The 6,000-nt window shown below is 51.0% G+C and overlaps 1 protein-coding gene across 1 annotated transcript in view; it reads left to right on the top strand.

Annotated features, from left to right (window-relative positions):
• The window catches only part of LOC119583052 (rho GTPase-activating protein 190-like), a 175,780-nt gene that overhangs the window by 30,900 nt on the left and 138,880 nt on the right, over positions 1-6,000 (top strand).

Here is a 6,000-nt window from a genome sequence, read left to right as displayed (position 1 = left end):
CGAGAAGGGAGTTAAGAAGGTTAGATGGGGGGAAGAGGCGTGCTGTAAGGATAGTTTGTAATGGTGGTGGTGGTTCTAGAGAGGGCCCGTAAGGGGAGGGAAAAGAAAGGGGGAGGGGGTAGGCGAGGGCTGAGTGAGAGATGGGGGATTGAGGTAAAGGGGGAGGCCAAATTAGATCAGGAGCGCGTTTAAATCGGCGGGCCGGCTAAATCGGGGAGGACGTTGATTGCATCAGGGAGGCCAAGTCGGGAAACGCGAGGACACGCCGCTGGTAGACGGGGGCGGGGGAGAGGGAGGAGAGAAAAATGGGGGGGGGGGGTTAAGATGGGAGGGAGGGAGGGGGACGGAGGAGTAGAGGTTCTCCGACCACACTGGCTCTTGAGGTTGACCTTCATTAGCGGAGGTGTGTCGGCCGAGCCAGGGCGTCGCTACCAGTGTTCACGATCTTTACGCCTTCGTCGGGTCGTCCCCCTTGGGTTCTTGTTTGTTTATTGTGTCACTGTTTTTGTTTCTCGTTTGCTTGGTAATTTGCACGGTCCTTTTATGATGGCTCTCATTTTGACGTCTTACGGCAATTTTTTGTAAGTTACTTTCATCTGTTATTTTTTCCGTCTTTCAAACACAGCTGGAACTTTTTTTCTTTCTCTCTTTCTCTTTTTTTCTCTTTTCTCTTTCCCTTTAATCTATATCTTTATATGTGTGTGTGTGTGTGTGTGTGTGTATGTGTGTGTGTGTGTGTGTGTGTGTAAATATACATATATGTATAAATTTATTTGTTTATTTATGTATTTATTTATACACACCCTTTTCCTTTACTTCGCCCCCGTTGTTTATTTCACAAGGTCGATGTCTGCTTTATATGTCATGTTCCTTTCCAGTTTCATGCCACAACTTTGAGTGTTTGTCTTTTTCTGAACGAGGTGAAGGAGGACCTATCTCGTTTGTCAGTATTGTCTCCCGAGTCGCCAGCGTGTCTTGTGTAACCGGAACGACAACTCGAGGTGTATATGAGGCAGCAAGTTATCCAGGTTGTGCCTGAATAATTCACTGGCCTCATTATTTATGCTGTTGAGGTGCAGTGCGGCGGGCAGGCAGGCAGGCAGGCACTTCTTGCCGTCATCGTCGTCTTTGTCGGGACCTGAAGTCCCCCCCCCTCCTCCCAGTTTTTTTCCCCTTTTTAACCCTGGGAGTGGGCTTGCTTGTACCCCAGTGGCTTTGGGAAGGCACTTTTGCTTTGTGGGCAGGGCACTTAACACCTGGCGTAATGACGGCATGGAAGAATGAAAAAGCCCTTAACCTCGGTCGGGCTTTCTTTATCGATTCTACCTAGTGACAGACGACCTTGTTGATGGCTCGTTGTTGTCGTTCCTTGTTTCCTGCGTTCGTGTGGCAGCTGCAAGGGCGAGATACGGGAACGGTGCAGGAGCGATAACTCGAGCCTCTGGACGAAAGCGAACAAGTGAAGCGATTTGTGGCCTGACCGAGAGATTCCCTGCCGCTCAGAATTGGCAGGACAAGACGACTAGCTGAGGAGAGGGCCTTTGAGGTGCTGGTGGAGGCGTGGCAGGTCGTGGCCGATCACGGAACGACGAAACATGATACTGTCCCTTTCCAGCCGATTCCCTGGTCTGTCTGCCCCCCCCACGCCCCACCCGTGTGACACAATTACGGGAATCTGGAAAGAGAAATGACACTGATGCTTCTCCCTCTTTTGTGTGGAGCAACAGCACAAGGAGCAGGAAAGTGGAGGGGATCGAACAGGGGAGGGAGAGAGGGAAGGGAGGGAGAATCCCAAGAGTGGTGGGGCTCTCCTGCCTGCCTCCCTCCCTCCCTCTCTCTCTCCTACTCTTCCCCCACCGCCTCTTGCGTGGTTGGTGGGGACCGCCACCCCTCTCCTCCTCCCTCCCCGTTCCTGGTCTCCGCTCCACGACTTCGCTCCCCGTTGCGATCCCGGGCCCGGGTCCGAGGGTCGGTCGGACTCGCTCCTGCAGTGTCACGCTGGCTTCCGTGGAGTGCACACGGCTGCCTCCGCATCGTCTATCCCTATCCCTCCCTTCCTCCTCCACCGAAGCCTGTATCACCGCTGTATCATTGCTGCGCAGCCCGATCCTCACCTGCCTTGTGGTATTTGTGTGTATCACCCGGACCAGGCGCGGCCGTTGTAACTGGGTGGCAGTGGCCGCCGTGATGAGCCAGTCATGATTTGCCAAAATTGAAAGAATGATACAGTTGGGCGGCCCGCAGATAGTAAAGTGCTCCTAGTCCGGTGGAGACTGAGATGCTCGCCGACAATCCAGCGAGCGGCGGTGTTCTGGCTGTGAGTGCTCTAGTGCAAAGGTAAAAGTTAGGTTGAAATATAGCGAGTGCAGAACGGTGAAGCGCGTGGTGGCGTGAAGAGCGAGAGTGGCCGGATGTAGTGTGTCTGGCCATTCAAGTGTGGTGGTGTGTGGTGACTTCGTTGGCGATCAAGGGAAAAGTTGCCGTTGTCATAGTAGTGGTGGTGCTGTCGTGTGGCGACTGGGGACGCCCCTCCCGACACGCCGTCTAGAGGGGAAACAAGCAGAGCAGCTCGCCCTTTGTTTACCCCGACCGAATCCTGCTAAGCAACAGATACCTAAGCTTCCCCGTGGCCTAAGGACGACTGGCCAGACGTCCCCACACACATCTCGTTTTTTATTAACGAGACATCAGTTAGTAGGACGTAAATGGAACGCTGTGTGGTGCACACGAGGCCGGTGTGCGAGAGACAGAGAACAAGTGGAGTATTGACTGGAGCCCCAGCTGACAGGAGCGCCGCGCCACAAGGACCAGGTGAGGGCCGTCTTGTTCGTCACTTCATCCTTCCTACGTCCTGTGCTCTTGTAGGATTACAGGCTGATGTACAGTGACGTCACTGATTGACCGTTGACCTACAGGGAGCATAAAAATGTTACCCAAGGCCGGAGAGGGGCACAGTGCCGTGGTGTGTGTGTGTGTGTGTGTGTGTGTGTGTGTGTGTGTGTGTGTGTGTGTGTGTGTGTGTGTGTGTGTGTGTGTGTGTGTGTGTGTGTGTGTGTGTGTGTGTGTTTATATATCTTGCTGTTCATCATCTGCTGTCTATTTCTGCCTGTTTGGGTTTGGGTGCATGCTCCAGCCTCGATTGAGCCAGACCAGCCACTTCTTATCCCTTGGTCACTCACACTAATGATGGATGCTTCACCTGTTTCTGGGTAATCGCTTCAGACCAGCTAATACTGTCGATGTCGCACAGGTATTAGTAATTATTTTTGATCGGCTTTTTTGCCATTGCTGTTTTTGTGTTTATTTGATATTCACCTGTAGTTGATTGCTGGACTGACGAGGCTTGAATATCGTGAGTTCGTCCTAATATGCATAAAATCTGATACACTTTCCTCAGGCAGAAGAAGTTATTGCCAGTAATTATGCCGCCCTCTCAGAATCAACTTTTGTCCACGGCGGGCGTAGTAGGTTCTTGTACCTGCGACAGTAACGTACCTGCTGAGACGTTATCATGTACATTTGCTCTCTCAGTATACGCGATCGTCTCATGTGATAGGAATACGTTGATACACTACTAATAACGTTGTCTGAGCAGGGAGCGGGGATTAAGGGTGAAAGCACTCTTCGCATTGCGATGGCTCGTGCAAGGGCCGGGGCATAAGCAGATTGAATTGGAGAAAGGGAGGGGAAGACAACCCTGATTGCGAGACTTAAAATGTTTGAAGGACTGATCGATGGGAGAAAGGCGCGTTTAAAGGAGGCGAAGGTTGCGCACGTGAGATAGGAAAGGAAGGAGGAGAAGGGAACAAGGGAGGAGGGCAGGAGAGAGAGAAGAGAGGACACGTAAGGGTGGAAAGGATATAAGAGGAGGAGAAGGAAGTAGAGAGACAGAGAACAAAAGGGGGAAATAGGAGTTTTAGTGAGGAGAGGGTGTCCGAACAATAGAAACATTAGAGAAGAGGGGTGAAGAAAAGGGGGCGAAAAAGAAGAACGATTATAGAAAGGTTTTGGATTGTAACAATGAAAAAAAGGCAAAGGCGAAGAGATACAAATTATTTAGAATGGAGGAAAGGAGAAGGACTGATAGGTATATGAGGAGGCTAAAAATAATAATGGGGATATTGGGTAGATGACAGTGATGATTGTGATAATTGTGATAGGAAATAATAACAAGATGAAGAGAAGAGAGAAAGGACGAAGAAGACGATGAGGTAGATGAAAATGATAGTCATTAAGAATTAGGAAGAATGAGATGAAGAGAAGACGACGCTAAAGAGGATAATAGGAACAATGATTCGACCTATGATAGAACAGAAGGGGATGGGACAAGAAATCTAGTCTTGTCGATAAAGATGCCAACATTCAGGCACACCAGACACGAACAGAGGCATGTGAGGAGGACAAGAGTAGCAAGGACAGAGGCAGGTGTAAGAAGCATGGGCGAGTAGGGGGCCGCGGCCATAAAGATAGGGAGAGGTCGCCTCCCACAAGGAGGGAGTGTGTGGGGGGGAGAGAAGGGAGGTTGATGGTGGGCCGGGTAGCATCCTCACGCGAACAAATTATGTATCACCATAAAGAAGTAATGTTGCGACAAGGGGTGAGGAGGGATGAATGGAGGGGGGGGGGAGAGAGAGGTAGAGGGAGAGGGAGGGGGAGAGAGGGAGAGAGGGAGAGAGGGAGGGATGGTCGTAAAGGTGCTTGGATGTATGTTAGGGTGAGTATGTGAATGTGTGTGAGTGTGTGTAAGAGTGTGTGTGTGTGAATGTGTGAGTGTGTGTAAGAGTGTGTGTATGTGTGTGTGTGTGTGTGTGTGTGTGTGTGTGTGTGTGTGTGTGTGTGTGTGTGTGTGTGTGTGTGTGTGTGTGTGTAAATATATATACACACACACACACACATATATATATATATAAAATATATATATATATATATATATATATATATATATATATATATATATATATATATGTATGTATGTATGTGTGTATATATACATTATTTAAGTATTTGTGTTTGTGTTTATTATGTCTATCACTGCCATCCCCTACAGTGCGGCAGGAAGGCACGGGTGTTCAGAGGTAAAGAGCGAGATACGGGCAAAGGAAAGAGGGAAAGAGTATCACTACGGAGTAAAAGGGATGGAGAGAAGGGGAGAGGGAGAGCGGGAGGGAAAGAGAGAGGGAGAGGACGCCTCATAATCCCTGGTGTGGCTGGTAACAGGATCCACCACTACAACCGCCCTACGTTTTTTCCCCTTCTTTCTCGAGGGGAGGACGGGGGCAAAGAGCCGCTTTTATTACCTCTCGTTCAGCTGTGGGGGGGAGGGAGGGAGTTGATTTACACGAATTAGGCTTCATAGGATAGTCTCTTTATAAATGATCTCGACTTGCAATCTGCCGACGTTGCACCACGATGCTTTGAGTGATTGCTTTCGGGCTGCTCGAACTTTTTCTTTACGCTGATTATTTTCGGTGGCGAGGAGCCTCCCTGGCCGCTGGGGGAGGGGGTGGGAGGGGAGGGGGGAGCGGAGAGAGAAAGGAGAGGGAGGGGAGATGGGAAGAGAGGATGGGAGGGAGGGGAGATGGGAAGAGAGGATGGGAGGGAGGGGGAAGGGATGTTCCGTCGTGGTATATTTTTCGTGGGGATATTTTCTCGGGCGCCATTTGGTTTCCGTTTTATTTACGATTGATGGTCGTCTCATCCGCGACTTGGTGTCCTCCTCCTCCTCCTCCTCCTCCTCCTCCTCTCCTCCTTCTCCTCCTCCTCCTCCTCCTCCTCCTCCTCCCTCCTCCTTCCTCCTCCTCTCCCTCCTCCTTCCTCCTCCTCCTCCTGCTCCTCCCTCCTCCTCCTCCTCCTGCTCCTCCTGTTGCTGCTCGTGCTGCTCCTGCTGGCCGGCCTCCCTGTTGCTCCTCCTCCTCCCTCCTCCTACTTCTCTTCCTCCTCCTCCCTCCTCCTACTGCTCCTCCTCCTCCTCCTCCTCCTCCTCCTCCTCTCCTCCTCCTC

The sequence above is a fragment of the Penaeus monodon genome, chromosome 16 (genome assembly GCF_015228065.2).
Source record: "Penaeus monodon isolate SGIC_2016 chromosome 16, NSTDA_Pmon_1, whole genome shotgun sequence".
Classification (NCBI taxonomy): Eukaryota; Metazoa; Arthropoda; class Malacostraca; order Decapoda; family Penaeidae; genus Penaeus; species Penaeus monodon.
The sequence above is the reverse complement of the archived record's forward strand: the minus strand, read 5'-3'. Positions and strand labels throughout refer to the sequence as shown.